Genomic DNA, 14301 nt, shown 5'->3' on the forward strand with positions numbered 1-14301 from the left:
TCTATCATTCAGCACATTTATTCTCTCTTCAGGTGTGTCTAAACTACTACTACAACCATCAAGTGTGTCATTGTTATTGTATTTTTCAGTACTAATATTTCCATCCTTTTAATTGTTTCCAATCCTCTGACAAAGTTCTCAATCTTGTCTTTTATTTCCATGTCCCCTTCTCCCTATAAATAAGTTCAGCATTATATAAGCGTCACCCTCCTCCAGGAGCCCTACTCTTTCTATAGCAATCCAGCTATGCCCTGAATAAGTAAGACTCTTTGTGGGATGAGAGCTTGAAGGATTCATGTGCTCTGCTACTTCTCCATTTCTGAATTTCCCCCAGTAAATCCTAATTTATATTTTCATTGTGTAACATACATACCCCTTTGTATAGTGAGGAGGGGATATGATAACCCCTGAATGGTGTTTTGGTAGCTTGCTGATAATATTTTTATATCCCACTGTTGAGCTGACATATTTTCTAAATTTATTTTGTGTGTGTGAGTTGTATTAGTATAAATCAGTTCTCAAGAGATGAATTTTATTAAATGTGCTGGGAAAATCTAACTTCTTTGTTCCAAAATGAAGCATAAGGTCCTGGAATATGATCATATCAAAAAAATTCTTGTGTTTGCAATTTAGCAGTGATCAGCCTCCTTAGATACCCCTGTTTATTTCCATTTCACTTTAGTTGAAACAGAGACTAGTAACTTACTGAAAATTAAATTATTGGTCATGGATGGAAAGAGCCTTGTGACTTTATAATATTTTTCATTTTACAAGGGAGAAAACCAAAGAAAGGGAATACACATATATCCAAATTGAGATTTTTAAAGAGGAAAATGGCTAGCCCTCAAAGTAGAGCTACCAAAATAATGATTTCCCTTATCTCATCATCATCTTTATTTTAATTGGTTCTCTCACTTTTACTTAAAGAAAATAGAACTATGCTTCTAAAGAAGTGAAACGGGTCCTCAAACTTTGTATCTGAAGGCTAAGATAATTATTATATTTTGTTTCTATTGGGCTCAAGATTAATATTCTAGGAATGAGCAGTCCCTTCTTCTGACCAACAGTTAAAGTGACATTCCTTAAGGGAATATCATTTTGAGCAATGCCTTAGATTTTCATGATGACTTATTCCACTCTCAAGCAATCACAGTGCACTAATAGTGTACCAAATGAAAAAAGGTAATGGATAGGATTTTTTCTTACTATATCTGTTAAAGTGCATTAAGTTTCAACAGTTATAACAGTATAATAAAGTCACATTTGATCTTCCATATATTGCAAACTTTGAAAAACATGTTTTTAAAGTATAAAATGTCAAGCAAGCTTGTAATCTTATAATACAAATTGTTGGTATTTTATGTGGGCCTTTAAAAAAGAACCAAGAGTTCTTAAAAACATAATCACTAATTCTACAATTAATATTTTCACCAAAAATTAAGTGAATACCCATGTCCTAAGCAGAAAATTAATCATATGCATTGCTGAACAAAAAGTAATATAAAATAGCTTAGGTTAAGAGGAGCTTATAGGCTATTAGGCAGTTAAGGAAAAAAAAAATGCATGAATCCATGAATGAAAAAATTATTATAGAGGTTTATCATGCCCTAACATAAAGTCCTCATTTTGTAAGTATACTAAAGACCAATGAAGTTCTGTGTGGATGAGTAGAATAAGTATCTTATTTTCACAATGACCAGACATTTCATTAAGTGTGGGAGTTCGGGCCTTCTACTACTTGAAACCCATTTATCATCCTTGCACAGGGGCCATGCTAATCTTCTCTGTATTGTTCCAATTTTAGTATATGTGCTGCCGAAGCGAGCACAACCCATTTATCTTTCTACCTTTATCTTCTACTCTTCTTCTTCATGAACCCTGTGCTCCAGCCAAACATGGCTTTGCTTACATCCTTCTTTTTACTTGGAATGAATCATCTCTGTACATCCTAACTTTACACTTTTCAGAGACCAGCTCATATATCAACTTCTCTATGTACCTGTCAATGATTCTCTGAGCCAAAAGTAATTTTCCTCCTCTGAACTTCTGGAATCTTCATGTAGTCTTCTATGGCATTTAAAATCCTACAGTAGTTATTTTTACATATATCTTAGCTGCTCTACAAGGCTATAAACTACCTATGAGCTATAAACTACCTATGAGGAATCCTGTCTTTTAGTGGTTCTTTTATTAGCTCTCCTCGTGTGAAGTCTGTCCAAAACACTCACCTTTGTTTCCAGAATAACTCTTCTACTTTTGCACTCAGTTCATCAGCTTCAGTAATATTTAATTAAATCATGTAATAACAATAACAAGTACAACTAGTATTAAAAGGTTTGGGGGCGCCTAGGTGGCTCAGTCGGTTAAGCATCCAACTCTTGATCTTAGCTCAAGTCTTGATTTCAGGGTCATGAGTTCAAGCCCCGCACTGGGCTTCACACTGGGCATGGAGTCTACTTAAAGATAGATAGATAGATGATAGATAGATAGATAGATAGATAGATAGATAGATAGATAAAATAAAATAAGTTTGGGAATAGTCACAACTGACCCTTAGTAAAAATGCTACTCAAAATGATGAGTATTATTAGACAGTAGCTTGCTACAAGGAGTGGTTAGCTTGCCTTGCCTGTTTTAAGGAGAAAACGGGGATCTTTGGTTCCTCTAGCCAATTAGGTTTAGTGGAAAGTAGTTAAAAGAGTTTATATTACTCTTTCTGTATATTTCTAATCTCCACGGAATTTCTGTTTCAGATGAATGTCAAAACTATAAAATTTCTTCAATCATCATTGACTTTCAACTGATTTCAAACTGAAGCCCAAAGTCCAGATTCACTCATTCAACAAGTATTTACTGAGCTCCCGTTGTGTAGTAGGCACTGTGTTAGGCACAATTTGTTTTACAGCAAAATAACCATTTGGTGCAAATTTTCTAAAAGAACTTTGCAGTTCACTTCAAATTAACCAATTTGGTCTGAGCTATAGATTTATGGTAGACCTACAAGTTAATTTTTCCTTATTTATTCTTCTGAAATCTAAGAATGTATTTGGATGTTGCTACTGGGGGCAGCTCCACAGTAAAACAAATTAGGTGCTTGCCTAAGCCCTCATGTCTACGGGAGTGTTGCCAGACACAATCAACATTCTCCCAGACTAGTTTGAGAACACTCAGTTCTGTGGGAACATTTTTCTGCCCATCTATACAAGGGAGCATGAATAAACTGTGCAATATAAAGATTCACATCTTTTTAGATTTTTTTAAAGGAGTTTTTTTATCTGTAAAATCTCATAAAATACATGACAGCAATTTCTTTAAATTATTAAAAAGAGACATTAATTGCTCATTCCAGATATTTCTTTCCACGTGGAAGGACATCTTAGTGTAACCCTCCTTCCTAGCTTAGCTTCCCTCTATCACTGTTTCCTATTTTACTCTGTTCCTTGTGCTGTTCAGTATATAGAACAGGCCCTCCTGTGGAGAGGCCTGTAGTTCTTCAGAATTCATGACTGGGTATATTAAGTCTGTTTATTTCTGAGACTTGGTATTAGAAAACACATTGTTATCCTACACCTAAGGCACATTCTTTGATATCATCAGCTTATTAGTAATAAAGCTGACATTTTGATCTCTATTTGCCATTCCTTTGATTTATTTATCAGTTGTTGCAGGATTTAGGCAGGGAGAAGAGGGTGTTGTGTAATAATCTACTTGTCAAAGCCCAGTAAACACAAATGACCACAAGTACAGCAGTTGGCAAAGCCTAAAGGACATCACTTGACAGCAAGAACAGATAATGATAGCTAACCTACGTGCTTGTGAGTATCCACCATAAACTGATGTGTGGACTAATCAGACCAAGAGAAATCTGCCAGTCAGAATTCAGTAATGCCCTGTTCACATGTGGGTTTCTTTCACAAGCACATAGAACTGTGCACAGCTTTATTTGCACTGGTTTGCACCAGAGCTAAAATGGATGCATTATAAACAACATAGACCAATATTAAAAATTCATTACCCATGGTCAGTGATAAATAATATTATATCTGTGGCAAAAATGTTCATGAGCTGGAAAGAATAAGGGTTGACAATCTGAGTCCGATTGTACAAAAAAAGATAAATGTTGGTATTCTTCAATGGCTCAGGCTACTTTAGCCTCGGGGCATGCCAACTCAGGCTGGTCCTGCAGTGATCTGCTGACAGGAGGAAGGAAGCCTGGATTTTAGTGCTTGCTCTGACACTCACCCAGTGTCTGGTGTTTTGCATGTAAACAAAACAAAGTTCCTGCTCTCATGTTGCTTAAATTCTAGTGGAGGGGAAGACAGAGAAAAAACAAAGCAAACATATAAATGTTTGGTAGCGGTAAGTGCTGTGAATAAAATAAAACAGAATAAGTGGGATTGAGGGCAATGGTTTGGGAGTTGGGGTGCTATATTGTACAGGGTGGTCAAGGAAAACCTCTCAGTTAAAGAGACATTTGAGCAGAGACTGGGAAGGAGTGAGGGACTAAGCATGCAAATACCACCAGAAAGAGCAGAGCAAACAACAATACTAACATTGCTCAGATGAGACTGCTTGGCAAACACACACAGCAAAGATGGGAGTATGATGAAGCAGGGCAAGGGGGAGAGAGAGAAAAACAAGAGGTGAGGCCAGAAGCGTAACTGGGAGCCAGTTCACCAGGGCGTCAAGGCCATGGGAAGTATTTGGACTTCACTCTGAATGGGACAGTAAGCCATTGGACTGTCAGGCCTGCCATCTTCTAGTCACTCAGAGACGGGAGCTATTCAGACTAAGCTTGCTGGCCCATCTACCACCCTGCCCTACCCCAATCAGGAATTTGAATCTTAAAAAGCGCCATTGGATGGCTGAAAATCCACAGCACCCAGGACAGATAATCAGACTTTCTTGTTCCCTGGACCCCATATAGCACTCCCCTGGTTCTTGCCCAGTTCCTCAGTCTCCCATTTGTTCTGTGAGATTTTCAAAGTTCTAATAGATGCCATTTGCTCTTTGTATATGGAGAATTGTTTCTTTGCTCACTATTAGAGATGGCTAGCTTATCACCAAGCTTGTTTCTCTTCTTTCTGGGCTTACAGATAGTCTATACTTCCTGGCCTCCTTTGAGTTAGGTGTGTCCAGATGGCAGCCAAGTGACAAGTTCTAGCCAATGGAAAGTGAACACTAGTAACATATGCCATTCCTAGGTCGGGATCACTAAAACCCCCCACATGTGACCCTCTCTACTTTTTCCCTGCAGAGTTTAAAGGACAGCAACCTTAAATGCCACATAATGAAAAGTGCAAAGCCACAACAAGTAAGATGCCTCAGGCCCTGAGTCACTACTTGGAGGAGACCTGCCCAACCAGAAAAACCTGCATCGGACTTTTAAGTAACTCAAGAGAGTAACTCAAGAGAAAGTTTTATTATGATAGTTCACTTACAGCAGCTAGTGTTATCTTATCTAATACAAACCTAACTACATGTCTCAGTCATCCTGAAACACCTCACTCTGACATTAAACATCTGTACTACTTGGCATAGAAAACACTTCTTTTATTATATATATATATATATATATATATATATATATATATATATATATATAATGATACAAGTAAATGAAAACATTCTTGTAAAATATTAATCTAACATTGATAAACCTCCCTTAACTACCACAACTACTATTTCAGTCCCATAATCAGAGCTAACCCAGTTAATCGATAATATGTTGCAAATTAAAAAACAAAACCGAGCCTGGCAAAATAAATAATAGAAACTCTGTTTTCAGATTCTAACAAGTACTCATAATGCGGAAAATAATGAGAATACTAAGAGGAATAACACAGTGCCTGTCTTCTAGGAACATCAACCCTAGCATGTTGATATATCGACAGAGATCATTAAAATATAGCTGACACATACGATAACAGAAAGAATGTGCAAAAAGCCTTCAGACATGGATGTACAGAGAAGGAAATTTTTTAACTTTGGAGTAGATTGGGGCAGGCTGTGTGAATATATGTGAAAGGAGGGGTCTGCAACATAATCATAGAATATAAAAGGTTGATACAAGGTTTTGTAAAATAAAAATGAGTTTCCCAGAAAGACCAGGTTAGGGATGGTTGTGGACAATTCAAGTAAAAGGAACAAGTACAAAAGGAGGGAGTTGTGAAACCATAGGGTCTGTCTGGGTGTGCAAAAGTCTAATTTTGAAAATGGAAAGACCCAGTGGCATATATGTTAGTATTATTTAGATGCTTCCAAATGCCACTGCAACCTCCAAGTAGATTGGAAAATACCCATCACTCAGGGCTTTAGACAGTCCTGATAATTAGTTAATGATGAGCTGCATATATGCTTGAGATAACTTGGGTCGCTGAGTGCCTGAGACATGTGCTTGACCTTTCAACCAGGAGTAGATGAAGAAGTGATTCATTTGCAAGTACAAGATTTCAAAATAGTGACTATCTTTCTTCTTTCTGACTCCCACCCCTCCGCAACCAAAATATTATATGTGGGCCATAAGCAGAAACTTCTCCATTTACTTCAAGTAGGAAATGTCTACCCAGTAGTGGGTAAAGGTGTTACATGACCCATCAGGACTCTGGAATTATAGGAGCCATTTATCTCCCCAGAGTTAAAAAGAGTAGTTTGGGTTTCAGAGTGAGCAATCAATTTATAAATACTTGGGGGGGAGGTGCCTAAATGGCTCAGTTGGTTGAGCCTCCAACTCTTGATTTTGGCTCGTGTGGTAATCTTGGGGTCATTGCATTGACACCTGCGTGGGCACCGTGCTAGGCATGGAGCCTGCTTGAGATTTTCTCTCTCCCTCTCCCTGTGCTCCCCACTCCCAGCTCGCGCACACACTCACTCTCTCTTACAAAAATAATAATAATAAATAAATAAATAAATAAACAAATAAATACATGCATACTTAGGAGATATTTATCTATTCAGGGCCTGGCCAAGAGTTGGGGGCCATGATTTAATTAAGTAAACTGTAGGCAAATGTCTGAATCCCCCCGAGAGAAGTATAAAAACTCATCCACCGAATTCTCCACTATTATAGAAAACTAAGGGCAGAAAGGTGCCAAGTCTAGAGAACCAAAATAAATGAACTATGGTGTGACAGGACGGGTTATCATAGCTTAGTGACTACTTCAGACCAAAACATGGTCTTGGGAGTTCCTCAACAGGAGCACTATTGACATTTGGGGCTACATAAATTCTGTGTGCTAAGAATGTTTAATAGTATTCCCTGGCCTCTTTCCACCAGATGCTACCAGTACTTGGCCCCCAAACCAAAAACGTCTTCAGAATTATACTAGTTGAGAACCAGTGGTGATAGACCCAAGAGTAAGGGGAAAAAACAATCAACCACAAGCAACATTAACCTTGGCTGAGCATGTAAATAGAAAACCATGGAGGATAAGCACAATTGTGTTCTGGGATTCCCAGCTGAGGACTTAAACACAGGCTTAGCTCTTTAGCACTGGAATTCTTCAACAGCTACTGAGTATTAGCGCAGAACAGAAACTGTGCCCCACCAGCCAGTGCTGTCAGATTCCTGTGAGGGGTGAGGGGTGGTTACCAAGAGACAGAGCACTTCATCTGAAGAGAATGTGTCAGGCTGGGATCTTTTTTAAAATAAATCAGTGAGTCAGGATAGACTTCTCCCCTGCTGTTCCACTGACTTTTTTTTTATACTACAATTAAAACTCCATAAAAGCATGGAGGATGAGGACTAATTGTTCCAAAAAGTAGGAAAAATTTGATCGGTTTTCCTCATTTCCTGAGTGACCCTCCAGTAATTTTTCTTAGGTTTGCAACAAAGAAAGAGCCCTTATGTTGTGGCCTTGAAAATAACAATAACACATTTAAAGATAAAACCCAGCTCCTCTATTAGCTCCCATTCTCTCCTATGAAATGAGGGTTTGTCCATATGCCTAGTAGAGTATATGGCAACATTTTTCTTTTCTCTGTCATTTTTTAAAGGAAAAAATAATAATAATAAAACACACCAAGACCTCACTCCAGCAGATGCTTCTGAGCTGAACGGGGATGGGTAAGAAACTTCCGGCCCTGAGGGTTCCAGAGAGAGGACCTTCCACCTGTACCAGCAGAGAGGCTGGGGGGATAGGTTGGATGAACCTTACGGAGATACCGCCGGCCGTGCAGTGAGACCACCGTCTACCTAGCTGATGATCCCTTCATCAGGTCCAAACACCATTGCTAGAAAAAAACATTTTACCTACAACATAATGCGAACAGTAAACGCAACATCATAAAAGGAAGTCTCTTAAATTCCAGAGAGAAAAAGAGACAAAGAGATTAAATAAAATTAATACACTAGGAGTAATTTGCCAGTAGCTTGTTCTAGTCTTTTTGTTTCTGACTGTAAAATCTCAAAACTGGAAGTCAGCAAACACAAATTCAATAGTTTAATGTTGGGATAAATAGGATTAATGTAAAACTCTGTATCCCCCAAATCATTTTTATAAGACTTTAAAGTACTTAGATATCTTTAGCAGCTCAAAAATTAAGATGAATTTCCCATAACATTCTCTTATTCATCACCCACAAAGGAGAAAGACAGAAAAATCTAGCAAAAAAAATTTATATTTATGAAATCTAGTACAGTGTTTTAAAAAGCATAATAAAGGCAACACTTGCTAATACTTTTCTCCCTATTCCTCATTTGAATTCAGGTGAAAAGTCAAAAAATTTTTTAAAGATTTATTTATTTATCTGAGAGGAAGAGAGAGAAAGGGGAGGCGCAGAGTGAGAGGGAGCAGACTCTGCTGAGACATGGGGCTCAATCCCAGGACCCTGAGATCATGACCTGAGCTGAAATCAAGAGTCAAGATTTTGATGTTCTGTCTGTAAAAATAAGAATTTTTCCTAATTGCCAATTATAAATTTCACTGTGGGAAATGTGGGAAAACAGAAAAGCACAAAAAAAATTTAAATGACCAGTAATCCCAATACTCAAAGATGACTACTTTTAATATACTTGGTGTATTTCTTTCATTCTTAATCTATCCTGAGATGTTCTTTTTAAAAAAAAATTTTTTTACACAAATGGTATGTTTTATAATGTGCTCTTTAAATTTAAAAATATATTCTGAATATTTCCCATGCTATTATTATGTTCCAACCGCTCTTTTCAATGTTTTTGGTCTCAAAACTACTTTATCCTCTTAAGAATTATTGAGGACCTCAAAAAGCTTTTGTTTATGTGGATTGTATTTTTTATTTTTATAGTATTAGTAATTAAAACAAAAATTTTGAAGTTTATTAATTCATTTTAAAATAAAGTAATACTTACATGTCAACATCAGTAATATATTTTACAGAATCTAATTCTATTTTCCAAAACAAACAAACAAAAACATTTAGTGAGAAAAGTGACATTATTTTAGAGTTTTGCAAATACTTTTAATGTTTGGCTTAACAGAAGGCAGCTGAATTCTCTTATCTGCTTCTGCATTCAAAATGTAGATATGTTCTGTTGGCAGAAATATATGAAGAAGGGGTATGTGACTCTTAATCTCAGGGTCGTGAGTTCAAGCCCCGTGTTGGGCGTGGAGACTACTAAAAACAAACAAACAAACAGAAACCGTATATGAAGGAAATCTAGCCTCATATAGGTAGTTGAAAAAGGGAGAAATGACTTTCAGATTATTGTGGGCATTTTTCCTTATACCACACCAAACTTGACAAGTTTTAAAGATTAGTTGCAATGTGGAATCTAAATAATAATAATAATAATAATAATAATACAATGGACTTTTCCTACTCTACACTCTCATGAGTGAAAGTGGCAAATACAGATGTGCCAGTATTACAATGGAAATAGTTTTAAAGATTTTTTTTTAATTTATGTATTTATTTGACAGAGAGAGACACAGCGAGAGAGGGAGGACAGGCAGGGTGAGTGGGAGAGGGAGAAGCAGGCTTCCCGCAGAGCAGGGAGCCCGATGTGGGGCTCGATCCCAGGACCCTGAGATCATGACCTGAGCCAAAGGCAGACGCTTAACGACCGAGCCACCCAGACACCCCTACAGTGGAAATAGTTTTGATCTTGAGGACACCCTGAGAGGAGATCAAACTTTAAGAGCTACTACTGGTCTACCACTTCATATTTAATATTTAACACTGCATTCTATCACAGTCTAGAACACTACCCCATACGCTATTGTCAACATTTACACTATCTCTAAGTTTTTGCTATTATAAAAAAAATGCTATGACAAACACCCTCATATGTACCTCTTTCTGCACACTTATTTTCTTAGAATAACACCTTGGGAACTTGAGGGTCAAACAAACTTATTTTTTCAGGATTTTTATGCATGTTGCCAACTTCCCCTCCACAAAGGTTTATCAGTTTGCATTCCTTTCAGGAGGCTGTACAAGAGCCCTCCGTCCTGACCCACACTTTTATCAACACTGGGTACCGTGTGAGCCCTGTCTTGAGAGAAGTTTTTAGAAAATCAAAATGTGACTGGGCTAGTTGTTAGTGAGCTCACTCTTTCAGATAAAATACATTATTTGAGATTTACTGGAATTCTCTGCTCACTGAGTACTTCTCTGATAATTCTACCACAGTGTTTATTTACTGCTATTTTGCATTATTACAATTAGTATTTACCATGGGTCTTTTACTTGACCTTAAGTTTCTTCAGACAGAAACCATGTCTCATTACCTTAGTATATGCCACAGTGCTGAGCCCATGGGATAGAGAGAGATGGGGTAATGGTGGAAATAACATTTTGTACCTCAGAGAGATCTGTGTTTACATCCTGGCTTCACCCCTTAACTAGCTGTGTGAGCTTGGGCATACTACTCCCCCTTCCTTTCCTGAGCTTGAAGGTCATCCTCAGTTAACGGGGAGACTAATATGTACTTTCTAAGGCAGCTGTGTTGCAATGGTATGTGTAAAATACTTCATACAACACTTGGCGAATAACAAACGTTCCATATGTTTGTTCTCTGCCTTTTCCTTTCCAATGTTAAATTCACCTTGTAAAGCCCAGACTTTGAGGATCTACAAATCCACTTTGATTTACTCTGAACACCGTCACTAAGACAGAAGGCATCTCTCTAACAGTGATTACCTCTGGAAAGTGTAACTAAGCAAAAGCGGTGAGTTTTCTGGTTATTCTTCCCTGTATCGCTCAGTCGTTACTCATTCTCTCAGTCAACATCTCTGAGTGTGTGCAGTGTGTTCCGAAGACAAATTACACACAGTCCCTAAACAACAGAAAGAATGAAATCCTTTTTAAGTGCCAGAATGCCACAATCATGTTGAAACCTGAATTCAGAGAAAAGCCGTTCACCAAACTGCGCTGAGAGAGCTTCCTAACTGTACGTCCCAGGGGCTGCAGGTACATCATCCCTGACCCTATTGTGGCTCAAAGCTCACAATTATTGCAGTGGGGCTTCAGGACTAGTGTAGCTTAATGGGACCCTGAGATGTATTCAAATACATTTCTAACAAGAAACTTTTGACATTTTCTGACCACCCGACTGAGGGAACGAGAGGAAGACAGTAGTGAGCGAGGTACAGAGCAGACTGACGTTCACTCCCAGTTTTAACTCAAAAGTAAAACAAAGCACCAAACAAGGAGAATTACTTGTGCATCTGAGAGTACACCCCAATTAAGGTGCGGGTGAGGACGGGTCACTGGGGAGCAGCCCTGCGAGCCGGCAGCACGGGCCCAAAAAACTGCTCAGGTCAGGAGGTCCTGACAGATCATACTGAGAGGGAGGGAGGGGACCTGACACCCATTCACACTCTCCTCTGCTCCAGGAGCACGAGAGACCCTGGTGCGTTCCTACTTTCATTTACTCCCACACACACCCACCTCTTTCAGAGTCTGAGGTTCAAAGAGGTCATGCAGCTCTCACCAGTATACCCCGGAGACCTTCGAGTGCTAAGGCTTTAACAGCTCCGGGAGAGATTCAAAGAAAGTCTGGGACTCTTGATTCTTGAAGTCAAACTGAGAATGATCGTGAACTTTTGGCTACCAGCACCCGGATGGTATCTGCTCAAGTTGGTGTTAGGTCATTATAAAGCTCTCTTAACTCTATATTCGATAGAGTTGAAAATATTTGCAATAGGGAGGCATGTGGATGGGAAGGATGAATTCCTCCTGGTCTGAAGCAGGCTTTTAAAATTTTGCTGGTAGTAAGTTGTGGTGATGAAGGTGGAATGGCAGCTTGGGTTTCAATATTGTAACTGTTATGTCCAAAAGATTCCTTATTGGGGGAGAAAAGTATTTCGGGAAATGTGGGGCATGACTCCACCTTAAGGGGGTTCTTTTGGCTAGCCCTGAAGGAAGGGCACATGTGTAGCCAAGGCCTGTAGGAGAAAAAAACATCTAACAGAAATGTTAAGGAGAGCAGTGCCTGGGTGGCTCAGATGGTTAAGCATCTGTCTTCAGCTCAGGTCATGATCTCCAGGGTCCTGGGATCGAGCCCTGCATCGGGCTCCCTGCTCAGCGGGGAACCTGCTTCTCCCTCTCCCACTCCCCCTGCTTGTGCTCTTTCTCTCAAATGAATAAATAGAATCTTTAAAAAAAAAAAAAAAAAAAGAAAAGAAATGTTAAGGAGAGATTAAAAGCACTCTTGGTGCTAAGAACAAAATGTGGAAGGGCAGATGTATCTAGGCCTCAGAGGGAAGAGGAAACAGGAAAACCATGAGGAATCTTGTCTCTCTGTCTCTCTCTCCTTTAGCATAGCTTCCTCAGTTTCTCTTGCACGCGGCTCAATAGGGCTGCCACCAACCAGCACCTTCAGTCCCAGAGTCTATACAACTGCTTGGAGTTCTGTTTTTCTTTGTAACAAACAATTATTTCCCAGGGAGATTAAGAGAAACCAAAAACAAAAACAGAATCGTGGCTTTCTGGAAAGGTATTTTATTGCTTCTCCCTCTCTCAACCTCTATATTCCAAAGAACAAAGAGGAAGGAGTGGGAAAAACATTACAACCTCACCTCTAGTGGATGGCATGAGCTGTCTTGATGAAGGACGGAGGCCTTCCTGAGTGACAGGATAGATTCAAATGGCTTTCACTCTCTTACCCCTGTATAGACAATAAGGTGTGCTCACAGAATTCTGGGACAGAGGCATTCCTTGTATGTGCTCTATTTTGGGTGGACTGTTTTACGGTTTTAGAAGCTCACTTGAGTGACCCTACATTCAGAGTCCTACCCTGCCTATCTATATAGGATCTCCTCTCCACCCATCTTCTATATTCTAGACTACCTGCCTTGACAGATAGCCTTTATTTAGCTTTAAATAGCATTTTTTTTCCCGGGTACTAACTCAGACACCAAGTTACACTCAGCAATTTTAGCTAATGTTCTTCTTGGACAGTTTGCAGAAGTAAATTTAGAACTTTTTTTTTTAAAGATTTTATTTATTTACTTGACAGAGAGACACAGCGAGAGAGAGAACACAAGCAGGGGGAGTGGGAGAGGGAGAAGCAGGCTTCCCGCAGAGCAGGGAACCCGATGCGAGGCTCGATCCCAGGACCCTGGGATCATGACCTGAGCCGAAGGCAGACGCTTAACGACTGAGCCACCCAGGCGCCCCTAGAATTTTTTTGACTAATAGAAAAATTAACAATTTTTTAAAAAAACAGAAAAACCAGTATTCTATCCAAAATATTATTTTTTTAAAGATTTTATTTATTTATTTGAGAGAGAGTGAGAGCGAAAGAGATCACAGAGGCAGAGGGAGAGGGAGAAGCCGATTTCCCGCTGAGCAGAGAGCCCAACGCGGGGCTCAATCCCAGGACCCTGAGATCATGACCTGAGGCAAAGGCAAATATTTAACTGACTATGCCACCCAGGTGCCCCCAAAATATTATTGAAAAGATCAAAATAAAGTGGAATAGATCTCCAAAAAGTTGACACCTGTCCCCCAAACCTTTTGTTTCTAAAACTAAATAGAATGTGTGTCTCCATTTCTGAGTTACCAGAAAAGACAATCTGATACTACTTGAGTCTCATTTCACCCCCTGACCAGGATCGTAGTAGCCCACCTTGTGAGTTGGAGCATAAATATCCAAAGGAGGATTGACCTAGGTATATAGGACTAAAAGAATTAAAAGGCAATTAACTTTCTAATAATGGCAAATATATAGTTAAGAGATTTCCATACAGCTTTGAAACCTCAAAGCAGATACCAAGATGTGCAAGACAGGTCACGTCGAAGCCTAAGTTAAAGACTTGTTTGTTTTTATCATAAAATGGAAAGTCAAAGCTAGAATAAACAGTGATAGTTAAATTC

At 39.0% G+C, this 14301-nt stretch overlaps 1 protein-coding gene and 1 non-coding gene across 3 annotated transcripts in view; both read right to left on the reverse strand.

Moving 5' to 3' along the window:
• The window catches only part of CMYA5 (cardiomyopathy associated 5), an 88154-nt gene that overhangs the window by 59790 nt on the left and 14063 nt on the right, over window positions 1-14301 (reverse strand). The gene's annotated exons all lie outside the window — the stretch shown is intronic.
• Window positions 1721-1828, reverse strand: LOC116632555. Its single transcript, XR_004299470.1, has one exon. It is a non-coding gene; the product is annotated as a U6 spliceosomal RNA (small nuclear RNA).

Source organism: Phoca vitulina, unplaced genomic scaffold, assembly GCF_004348235.1.
Source record: "Phoca vitulina isolate PV1807 unplaced genomic scaffold, GSC_HSeal_1.0 scaffold6, whole genome shotgun sequence".
Classification (NCBI taxonomy): domain Eukaryota; kingdom Metazoa; phylum Chordata; class Mammalia; order Carnivora; family Phocidae; genus Phoca; species Phoca vitulina.